The sequence below is a fragment of the Phoca vitulina genome, unplaced genomic scaffold (genome assembly GCF_004348235.1).
Source record: "Phoca vitulina isolate PV1807 unplaced genomic scaffold, GSC_HSeal_1.0 scaffold25, whole genome shotgun sequence".
In the NCBI taxonomy this organism is placed as follows: domain Eukaryota; kingdom Metazoa; phylum Chordata; class Mammalia; order Carnivora; family Phocidae; genus Phoca; species Phoca vitulina.
Window position 1 is genome coordinate 34,302,532 of NW_022589728.1, and position 12,081 is coordinate 34,314,612.

General features: G+C 40.4%; 1 protein-coding gene across 3 annotated transcripts in view; it reads left to right on the top strand.

Annotated features, from left to right (window-relative positions):
- The first annotated feature begins 1,206 nt into the window (after positions 1-1,206).
- The window catches only part of CPNE3 (copine 3), a 50,268-nt gene continuing 39,393 nt past the window's right edge, over positions 1,207-12,081 (top strand). The window contains exons 1-2 of one of the 3 annotated variants that reach the window (XM_032421641.1): positions 1,207-1,302; positions 10,118-10,339. The gene's annotated coding sequence lies outside the window, so the exon portion shown is untranslated. Of the gene's footprint in view, positions 1,303-4,868; positions 5,790-10,117; positions 10,340-12,081 lie in introns of those variants that run through there. The other 2 variants (XM_032421642.1, XM_032421640.1) reach the window with 2 other exon arrangements.

The window sequence follows — 12,081 nt, forward strand, 5'->3', positions numbered from 1 at the left end:
ACTATCTGAAATCATCTCATTTGTTTTTAATAACTTATTATTTGTTCTCCTTCTAGGATAGAAACTTCTGTCACTAGTTAATCACAAGTCTAGAAGAATGCTTGGCACATAGTAGGCATCCAGAAGGTGTTCAATAAATAAATGAATGAATCTTCACTTGCACTGATATAATTATTTAAAAGTGTTTCGTTTGCATTTTTTGGATTAAAAGTCTTTTTTTTTTTTTTTTTTTTTACTTAGGAAAGTCCTCACTTGTTTCATTTTCCATGGTCTTCTGCAATTTATTTTTTTAAGATTTTATTTATTTATTTGAGAGAGAGATAGTGACAGAGAGCAGGAGCAGGGGGGAAAGGGAGAAGCAGGTTCCCTGCTGTGGAGCTCTATCCCAGGACCCCAGGATCATGACCTGATCCGAAGGCAGACACTTAACCTACTGAGCCACCCAGGTACCCCTGTCTTGTGCAATTAAAAAATATATATCTTTTGCCCATTTTTCTATTTTTTAAAAATCAATTTATACTTTAGATACTAACCCTTTAATATCAGCGTTGTGGCAAATATTTTTACTCGTGTGTTTGCCTATTGATTTTGTCCCTGTTTTCCTTGGGCAGAAGTTCTCAATTTCTAGTAGTCAAATGTAGCAATATTTTCCGTAGTAGTTTGTTTTGTAGGCAGCATCAAGTAGCCGTCAAGCAGGATGCTTTGAAATTAGTTTACTTAGAATTTGTGACTTCAGGCAAGTAGACTAATACTCAGCTACCAAATTTCAAGTTACTCAATCACAGTTTTCTCATTTGCGAAATGGGGTTAATGGCACTAACTACGTCACAAAATTGTGAGAATTAAATGAGATTCGGATGTAAAATGAGTCGGGTAGTGTGCACTTTGGAAACGCTTTAAATAAGAATGGTTAGGAGTTTGCATTTCACTACCCTCATGATGATTTTTTCCTGGTTTCAGATAGTATAAATTTTCTCAAATATTTTAATTCCTTTATCCTTCTGAAATTTATTTTTGTGCACCAAGCAACTCATTTTAATGTCTAAAATCAGCTTGGGGCTTTCCATAAGCAAGAGATCTCCTAAAGAGCCTTGAAGCATCGGTCTCCTCTCTAGGTGCAGATCCTAGTCAGTACTGGGCGGTCCATGGCCGTAGTGGGCGGGGCTGCACCGTAGCCCCTCCCCTCCCCGCCCCTCTGCCCCTTCGGCCTCAGGTTCCTGTGAATCCCCGCGCCCGGGCTACCCTGTGGACTCTGGCTGCCTGGTCTCCACCCCTACCTGATTACACCACTGAGAGCGGGATGTGAGTGCGGGCTTCTCTCTGTAGCGGGGCCCCAGCAACCCACAGATCCCCCGGGGGAGGAAGAGAGCCCTCGCGGAGACCGTTCAGGCCCGCAGGCTCCGCGCGGCCCTCGCGCTGGAAGTGCACCCTGGGCTCAGTGCGGCGGGGGGATCGGCCGCGGCGCGCAGAGGACTCTCGAGCCTCAGCATGCGAGGTCTGCGGCCTGGGGAGGCCCGGGGCTAGCCATCGCCTTCCGGAGAAGCCGGAGTTCGGGGCTCAGCTCTGGGCCTCGAGGAGCCTCCTGGGCCTTGCGTTCGTGCACCTGGGCAAGCGGTGCCCAGATCGCCAGCCTACCCCAGCGGGGAGGGTCGGGCCTGCGGCCCAGGGGAGGGTGACACGCTTGGAAAAATCCGCAGCGCCCAGTGGGGTGAGGGACTGGGTCAGGGTTCCACGCTTTGAATCGAGTGCCGGGAGGAACAGGGCACTCTTCAGAGCAGCCGGGGGTTCCAGGAGAAGCTGCTAGATGGGGTGGGAAAAGGTAACTCTTGATTTCATAGTAGAGCAGAAGGTTGTGAGACAGGGTGTCCTAAGAGCTCCTGTTCCGGCTCCGGCTCCCATATTCTTCTGTCTAGTGTTTTGGGCTCACTACAACCAGGGACGTGGAGGAAGTGCAGTTGCATTGGTTTTGCAGTGCCGGAATCTATGGCAGACCGAGCATATAGACCATTAACGTTGCGCTTGGTTGGTGATCCACAGTTTCTGCTTACCTTTGGTGTTATCTTTTTGTGGCTGCCTCAATAAATTAAACAAAGAATCAGAAAGAATGCGGGATTGAATATAGCGATTTTTGGTTAGAGTGACCCATAAACACTGTACTAGAAAATTTTTGTATATGTTGGCTCATTTAATGCTCACAACCACAAACTTAGGTGGTATTGTTATTCTGTTTCATACACGGAACTCAGATTAAATAATTTACCAAACTACACAAGTGCTAAATAGTAGTACTGGAGTTGGAATTCAGGTCTCTGTATGATTTCAGAGCACAGGCTTTATGGCTTAATGTAAAGAACATTTCTGCTTGGGATAAGACAGATACCTGGGTTTCAAGTCTATGCTTTGACGTTTGTTAGCTGTGTGACCTTGGGCAGGTTACTTAACCTTTTAGGGCCTGTTTCTGCATTTGTAAAATAGAGATAAAATACATCCTATGTCATAGGGTTTTTATGTGAATTAAATAAGATCATATTTGTAATTCACTTAACAAAGTGCCTGGCGCATAGTGGTAAGCTAGGTACAGCTACATAGATCTTGCTGTTGTCATTAACTGGGGTCAGCAAACTCCAGCTCTGAGTGCAGCCAGCCAGAGCCAAACAAAACTTGTGTAGGCATGGACCATAGGTAGAGAGAAGCAGGAAAGGATAAGAAAGGAGAACTGAGAACAGATGACATATATGATGGCAATTATAGTGAAACCAAGAGATTAATCTGTGGTACCCAGGGCCACTTTTTTGCCTTTCTGAGATATTTTTTTAAAGGCAGTTCTTTTTGGCTGATGTTTTGGAAAAATGCATCCCACTCTGGGTTGAAAATATTCAAAGAAAGCAAGTTTTGGGGCCTGGACCATGTGGAGACTCTCTGGATGTGAGGGGGAGCTGAATTTCAGCCCTCCCCAGACTAAAAGGTACCCAGCACAAACTGCACAATGAAGTGTGCAGTTTGTTCTCTTTCAGGATATCCTTGCTCAGATCTAGCCCCTGAAGAATGGAGAGGGAGAGGAGTTTTCAGGATGGGGGGAAACAAAAGGATTCTTTGCCTTTTTAAGGGTGTGTAATGACTGGACACCTCTCCTAATTTCAGTTAAAACTGTAAACACTTTATAGACAATGGTCTTGATTTCCACATAAATTTAAGGCACCTTAAGTTTATACATATTCAAATATTTTTTTATATACTCTTTCCAATGCTATCAATGCAGTCCTGAGTATTTCCTTTGCAGCATCTGTTCAGATACCCAGTTTACACTGTATCCTACCTCCTATCAATTCTTGGTATAGCTTTAGACATAGTTTTCCTTGTCCTCCATCTCTCTGTACCATTGCTGTGCTTTTTTTTCTACTATTGTTAGAGTTTTCTTTTCTCCTTTTTCAAAATTTTTTTTTAGTCAGTGATTTATTATGCTAGAAAGTATGCCTATCAGCAAAATTGAGAAAGTTAGTGTTGGATATGAAATATGACTAAATAACATTTTGACCTTCAAAAATCTGTAATGAGCCACCACTGATCATCAAAAGCATAATCTCTGAGGTAGCTCTTTTAGCAAGGATCAGTGACACCATCTCTTGGTGGTACTCAACAAGTTTGAGGAGCCCAGACTTGGACATTCCTTTAATGTACCCACTATTGCCTTTACCCTACAGGTTAGCTTCCTTCCCACCAATGTTTTTCCTTCGTGTTCTTATTTATATTATAAGGATTGCTAGCAAGGTTAAAAGCCAACAAACAATTAGGTAGAGTATGTGGTTGAAGATTTGTTGAAAGATTGGCTGAGAAGGAGATTTAAATGAGCACCTAAAAGTATCATAGATTTTATTTAACTATATTACTTAAGTTTCTGATATAATCAAAACCAGTCGTTATATATACATTTGGTAAGATGATGATAACTACATTTAAGTTGATTATGCTAGCTTAAATTTGAAGAAGGTAGTAGAAGAATATTGGGATTCTTTTGAAGTGTATTTTTTTAGTATATAACAGTTTACGAGTGGGCAATCTTTTTTTTGCAATCATATTTTTTAAAAAACATTAAAATCAGTGTATTACTGGCCAAATTTACCAACATAAATTAGATGGATAGCATATTAATACAGTTTTCCCATGAAAACTAGAAGGAAATATTACATATTCATTTTAGCAAATCGTTTTGAAATGTCCTCTTACCAAGTGGTTGTATTATGTCTGGTTCCTGTGAAAATTACCAAAGCACAGCATGGTTGCAATATGCATTTTCATCAGGCTACTTCAGTTTTCTGAGCTGTAGTTTACTATTCCTCTAAGGTGGTAGTACATGTTAAAATAGATATCTGCAACTGTAAAGAGGAACTTGTTGGACACATTTTCATCTGTTTAGGGATCAGGATTATTTAAAAAGAAGTGAAAATCAAAGCACGTATTTCCTAATTGTGTTGTCAAGATAAGCTTATAAAATATCTAGAGGTGTACCCCACCTTCAATACTTCTCACTCTTCTCCCCTGCTTAATTTTTTTCTTTAGCACTTTTAACACCTAGCATACTACATATTTTACTAACTTATCTTTTTTTTTTTTTTTTAAAGATTTTATTTATTTATTTGACAGAGAGAGAGATAGCGAGAGCAGGAACACAAGCAGGGGCAGTGGGAGAGGGAGAAGCAGGCTTCGCGCGGAGCAGAGAGCCCGATGTGGGGCTCGATCCCAGGACCCTGGGACCATGACCTGAGCCGAAGGCAGGCGCTTAATGACTGAGCCACCCAGGCACCCCTACTAACTTATCTTTTTAAAACATTTTTAGTGATTTATTTTATTTAACCAGATATATCTAAAATATTATCATTTCAATATGTGATTAATCTGAAAAGTTATTGAGAGTTCTCACATTTCTTTTTCATATCAGTCTTTGAAATCATGCTCAGATCATTTCAGAGGCACCACATTTCAAATGCTCAGTAGCCTCATGTGACCAGTGGCTACCATACTGATCAACTAGGGCTAGAACTCCTTGACTAATGTCCAGACCATCTATAAAATTCTAACGTCTAACAACTGAAGCTCTATACTTCTAACACTCTGAGGTTCGAGTGTGACTTTCTAGAATCCTATGATTCAAATAGTCTGTAACTAACACCGTAGGGTCCCTTGGATCAAATAGCCTATGATTCCAATGTTCTAAGAGTCTGTGATTCCAACACTTCAGAGTCTTTGACCTAGATAAGGGTCAGCAAACTCCAGCCTGTGGGCCAAATCCAGCCCATGGCTTGTTTTTGTAAATAAAGTTTTATTGGAATACAGCTATGCCTGTTCAGTTTGTGGCCACTTTCATTCTACCAAGGCAGATTGAGTAGTTGTGACAGAGACCATGAGTGACCTCTTGACCAGCCAAAACTAAAATATTTACTCTTTGTTCCTTTACTGAAAAAGTTTACTGACCCTTGATGTAGATATTCAAAGATTCTAAGATGGGTAGTGGTTTTACAGATGTTTATTTGATTGTTGTACTTTATAACTCACACATATGTTACATACACTCTTCTGTGCATCAAATATCACATAATATATAGTATTCAAAAGAGACTGGTTGCTCCATCTTAGGTATTCACCATTTCAGGCTTATATAATTCCATTAGGTTGATTATTTACCTTTTTTACCTTTTTTTTTTTTTTTTTAAGTAGGTACCACGCCTAACATGGGGCTTGAACTCATGACCCTGAGGTCAAGAGTCCAGTGCTCTACTGATTGATCCAGCCAGGTGCGCCCCCCTCCCGCTTACTTTATCTTTTTTATTGTCTTTCTCCCTATAATGTAACCTCAGGAGGGCAGGTTGTTTGTTTTGTTCATTGTTCTCCCAACACCTCAGAACAGGACCTGGCACACAGTAGATACTCTATAAATATGTGTTGAGTGAATGAATAGTATTATTAAACTGTTTGTGGTTGGGAAATAAAAGGGGGTTGCCAGAAAGTTAAAACCAGTTGAAATTTATGTGCTAAGTAACCATAAACGGAATATTCTTGAAATCAGGAAATGTATAAACATTTCAAAAGTCCTTGCTCAACATATAAAATTTGATTATTTTTTTAAAGATTTTATTTTTAGGTAATCTCTATACCTAACTTGGGGCTTGAACTCACAACCCCAAGATCAAGAGTCGCATGCTCTACCAACTGAGCCAGCCAGGCGCCCCTGCTCAATGTGCAAACTTAAATCTTGAGAATGAAGTAGTTGTAGTTGTTCCAGCTTTAAACTGAAAGAGTTTTTTGTGTTATTGTTCACCATGAACTGGAAAGCAGCACAAAGTGACAAAATGTGAAATGCCCAACTAAATATTGTACATGCCCAGCTAAGAAGAAAAGGAAGGGAGCCGAGTTTTAGGAAGCATGCTTTTTGAGTTCGGCACAGTTGGATAGTAGGGACAGGTGAGAAGTTCTGATGGCTGGCCCAACATCTAGGAGATTCCAGAAGGTGGGGAGTTCTTAAAGCGCTCTGAACACCAAGGGACATCAGCCTCAGCAGGTTGATGTGCCTTTATATAATACCCAAACTGCCCTCATATCACTGAGCCCTTAGAATTTTAACATTTTTCAACTGAGCATCCTGGAATTTTCTGCTAGGGGATGTAGCTCTGATTTTTATCAATGCCATTTTTGGTAAAAGATGATTCACTTTGTAGATACTTACTTTGTAGCTAATTTTGCCAAGATGCGTGTTTCCTAAAGTGAGGCAATATTGAGATGTTGCAACTGCTTCTAACTTTTATTAACACTTCACTCAGTGCGTCTACTATGAACTGTTCATTTGATAGGCTTGGCAATATAATCAGTGACATTTCCAAAATGTGTATAAAGCAGCCGTTGGGATTAGTAAAGCAGTCTAACCTGAAACACATGTGAAGTAAACTATAGCCTGCTATGAATCATAGAACAGATCAATAGAATCTTAGGAATTTTCTAGAGAAATCAAGGAAGGGGCCTTAGTTAATTGCTCACTTTGTAGCAATAAGGACAGGGTAAAACTGCACATACTTTCTGTGTTTAAAGTAAGAGTAAGGGAGGTCTGGGTGGCTCTGTCGGTTAAGCATCTGCCTTCGGCTCAGGTCTTGATCCCAGGGTCCTGGGGAGTCCCGCATGGGCTCCTTGCTCAGCTGGGGGCCTGCTTTCCCTTTGCCTGCCACGCTCTCTGTCTCTGTCTCTGTCTCTCTCTCTCTGACAAATAAATAAACAAAATCTTTTAAAAAAATAAAATAAGAGTAATACAAAAATATATCTTTTCCCAGTTCTGCATGTTCAGGTATCAGGCATAGCATTGCTATCTAGATTTTATTCAGGATTAGTCAAGAATCTGGAAATTAATTAAAAAAAAATGGTGGTCAAAAGCTGATTCCTTTTGCTGCTGTGATAGGAGCTGGGAGTTAAATAATGTGAGATTCCACGGATGGTAGTAAAACTCACTTCCTTATTATGCTGCATGTACCTAATAGATTGGGCCTGGTGTTTTGTTTGTTGATATACAATACTTTTTCAAGTCATCTGGGGTTAGAGCATTTAATAACAGTTTCAAGCAAAGGTACCTAACTGGTGGGAAAGTATCTAAATATATATTTTTTCAGCTACAGCTTTTTCAGTAGTGGGAGATGGAAGCTGAATTTGGAAAGTTTTATTCTTTCCTTCCATTTCTCTTTTTGGTTCTTATACATTTTCTGCTATTTTCTACTTTTTAAATTTTTCTACTCCTTTAGTACCACTTCCTAACAAGCTCTGTATTCACTGTAATTAAATTAGTCATAGAACATTAACTAGAAGAGGCTTTAGAAGTTACTTAAAGTGATTGGCTCAACTCTTAGAATTAACCGTTGAAAAACCTGAGGCCTAGAGCAGTTAGAGCCCTTGGAGCATGTGTGGTAGGACTGACACAGAACTACCCTCCATTTTTTCCCACTCCTGGTCCAGTGACCCTTCCTGTTGGCCCCTTTTTCACATTAAAAAGAAAACGTGCCCTTTTCTCTGTTTATGTGCTCTAATGCCTGGCCTATTCTAATTGTCTATCCCCATTTCTAGTATTCCATTGCAGGGATTAAAAAAAAAATGTGGTCATCTTTTCCTTCCTCCCTCCCTCCCTTCGTCCCTCCCTCCCTCCTTTCCTTCCTTCCTTCCTTCCTTCCTTCCTTTCTTCCTTTCTCTCTCTCTCTCTCTCTTTCTTTCTTTCTTTCTCTCAGACTTTATTTTTTGACAGAGAGAGAGTGAGAGAGCACAAGCAGAGGGAGCAGTAGAGGGAGAGGGAGCCTGACCAGGGAGCCTGACACAGGGCTCAATCTCTGGACCCTGAGGGCGGGCCCAGACACTTAACGGACTGAGCCACCCAGGCGCCCCAACGGCATCACTTTCTTAATAAATACAATGCAAGCTTACTGTACATTCCTTTAATGTAAGTTTTTCCATGGATATTAAGTGTGGTATATTCCTGAGAATTAATGTTGCTGCCTTCAGAAAGCACTGAGATCCTGTGTCCCCCATGTAGATCTGTGTATGTAGAGACTCTAGCAAGAAGAAAATGCTTTCTTAGCCTTAAGTAATTTACAATGTAATGGGCTGTCTGAAGAGGAACTGCTGTGATGTAAATACAAACCATTCCAGTTCTTCTACCATTGGGTCATTACTGTTTATTCTGGTTATCTTTGTTCAAGAAAGATAATCATAGTTGTAGCCTAAAAATTAATCTTCTATGATTTTATAAGATCATATTCATTAATTTGTGTCAGGCTGAATATTTACATTTGCTATACTAACTAAAAGCTATAGGGAAATTAATTAAAGAATATTGCTGTTATACTAAGTAATGATTAATTATAGGCTTTAGAGCTCTGAGGGCATTTGGCATGATAGGAAGCAAATCTGGGTTCTTGTCCTGGCCTTGCTACTTATTAGTTTGTTTATCTTGGGCAAGTCATTTAAATGTGGCAACGTGAATATAAATTCTTTTATAATGGAGTATAGTTTTAATCCTTCGTAAAAATAGAAATCTGTAGATTTCTTCTCTAGCTCTGAGGGCACTTTGATTGCTTCCTCTCTGCACCACACAGTTTTATATTGTTTGTGTTTTTTCCATGTATACGTGGATAGCTAGGTATTTTGCTTTTGCTTTGCATTCTTCCCCCACCCCGTGTAGAACACTTAGAAGATACTCAGTAAATAATTGTTGAATGAATGGATCTCCCCAATATGATTATAATGAGTTCCAAGGTCTTCTGTTGCTGTATCATGTCCCCACTACCTTTAGCATGATAATGGGTACACAATAACCTCTTAATGTAAACACTTGTTGATTTGACCCGGGACCTCCAGGTAGTGGCAGCTTTTAAATTGACTGCCATATTACCCTTCCCCCACTTTTTTGAGGGAGGTTGAGGGGGACATTTTTACTGTTCTGAGCCACACAATTTGAGAAACACTGCATGGGGTGTGTCCTGCTGATATTGCTGGGCCCTATTCCAGCTGCCCCAAAGTTACCCTGCTTGCTCTCAGTGGAGGTCATGCAGGATGCACTATGGATAGCAGTCAGTGAATCATGGTATCAGAACCAGAAGGAGCCTCTGAGAACTCTGTAATGTTGCCAACCTCCTCATTTAGTAGCTAAAGAGTGAAGTTTACTAAAGACATTGGTGGCTGGGCACTGACTTCTCCCTCCCAGTTGTTCTACAAGGAATGATGACTCACTGACACTGGCTCTGCCTCCCTCCCCCACATGCCGACTATGCAGTAGCTCAGGTAAACAAACTGTACTGAGAGGATTTAGGAAAATTAGCACTTAGCTATAAGAAAAGCTGCCTGCTTGGCAAATTAATTTTGTGTAAATCCCAGACATTCTTTTATTATTTTTCTAAGAAGTTCTTTATAAACAAGGATGAGAAAGGTGCATTATGTCTTACTATTGAATAAGAAGCCATTGATGCTGAGACTACCAATTAAAATATTTGAGTAGTTTATAAAATAATAATTGCTACAATTCACAGAATATCTAAAAATGGCTGAGTGCCCTACAGATCTACAATTGTCAGGTAATTTTTTTATCCCTATTTTATAGATGAGAAAATTGAGGTTCAGACGGATAATTTGGTAAAGCTGACACACCCAAATAAATAATGAGAAGGAAATTTGAACCAAGCCTCCTGACTCCAAAGTTACTGCTGTTTCAGCCGTGAAAAACCTGTGCCAGACATCGTGCTTCAGGATGCAGAGGAAGCAGTAAAACACGGGTCGCTGTCCTCAGCACATAGGCGTTAGAAAGGGTGTGAGCCGCGCATGCGTAAGTGACAATAGTGGACAAGTAACGATAGTGTCAGTACCATAACTGCCCTACGGGGGTATCAGCAACAGCTTTATGGAGAGTGTCATTTGAAATGGATCTTGAAAAACTTAGATGGGCAGGCTAGGGGCAGAAGTAGACAGAGCCATGAATTCCAGGTATAGCTAATTGGACTAGGGTAGGCCCTGGATAGCCAGTAATGATTTTTTTAAAAATTTATTTTATTTTATTTTTTAATTTTTATTTTTTAAAGATTTTATTTATTTATTTGACAGAGAGAGAGTGAGAGAGCACAAGCAGGGAGAGTGGCAGAGGGAGAGGAAGAAGCAGGCTGGGGCTGGATCCCAGGACCCCGAGATCACCACCGGAGCCAAAGGCAGACGCCCAACCGGCTGAGCCATCCAGGCGTCCCTTATTTTATTTTTTAAAAGATTTTATTTATTTATTTGAGAGAGAGAGCGAGCACAAACAGGGGGTGCGGGGAAGGGACAATGGGAGAGGGAGAAGCAGTCTCCTCACTGAGCAGGGAGCCCAATGCAGGGCTTGATCCCAGGACCCTGGGATCATGACCCAAGTGGAAGGCAGACGCTTAACCAACTGAGCCACCGAAGGGCCTGGATTTTTTTTTTTTTAATCAGAAGTGATAAAATCATGATATGAATGGAGAGAGAATGGCAGTGGGAGTGCCCATCTGGAGACCATTAAGTAGGCAGGCAGGCAGGGCTACAGAAGACCTGAAGTAGTTGTGACCATGGGTATAGAGATAGTTCTACACCTCCACAGTTGAGAGAGATTTAAATTGTACTGGGGAGACTCTCCTCTACTGAGTAGATCTAAGGAGTACCTCTAAGGGAAGATGGGAAAAGAGAAAGCATACAAGACTTAAGAATTTTCACCTAGGGCATAGGAGTGACCATATGCTTTAAATTTCATAAAATTCAATGATTAGGTCTTATTTTTTAATTCCTTTGAACTGTGTTATATAATGTTGGTTCAGGAAAATTAGGGTTACTGGGAGAATGGTTGATAGGTTTAGTATTTCCAGGTGTTCTTTGCGTTTTAGAAACCAGACAATTCTCCAATAAATAATCTGTGTTGTAAGAAGCTATTGTCCACTCCTAGAGGCTCTTTCTGTCTTTTCTATCATCCTGCTTTTTGGGTAGTAAAATACATAGAATCACTCTTTAGTTGTACAGACACATTCCTCTGCCTGGTCACTTATCCCAGCCAAATCTCCTATTTTCCATACTCAAAGGCTACAAAACATTTGCTTTGTTTTCTTCCATCATAAAATAATACCCTATTGCTCTTTTTAAAATTGTATATCATGTGCTGGATGATGACACCGAAAGGAAATGAAAAGAGCATCATGGTGAATGTTGCTGTTAATAAGGTTCCAGACCTGATTATTTATGTAATTTCTTCCATTTGTTATTCAGCCATAATGAGTTTCTAGAAAAAAAACGAGGCTGCAGTCAGAGTTGTTTTCATGGGGGGATCCTGTTAATAGAGGAAATTCGTGTCCTAACAGCAATGTAGTAATGTTAACTGTGAACAATTTACTAAATAATCAGGTGTGTCTGGCATGTTGTTTTGTAGCTCTTGTATGAGCACTGTTAGGGAAAAAAAAAAAATAATGCTTCTCTGACGTGTTGTGTCTCCTCGCTATGAGACTGACTTCACACATAAATATGGTGCATTTTCTGTTGAATTCTCCCCATCCTTGGAACTTTGAGGGCTTT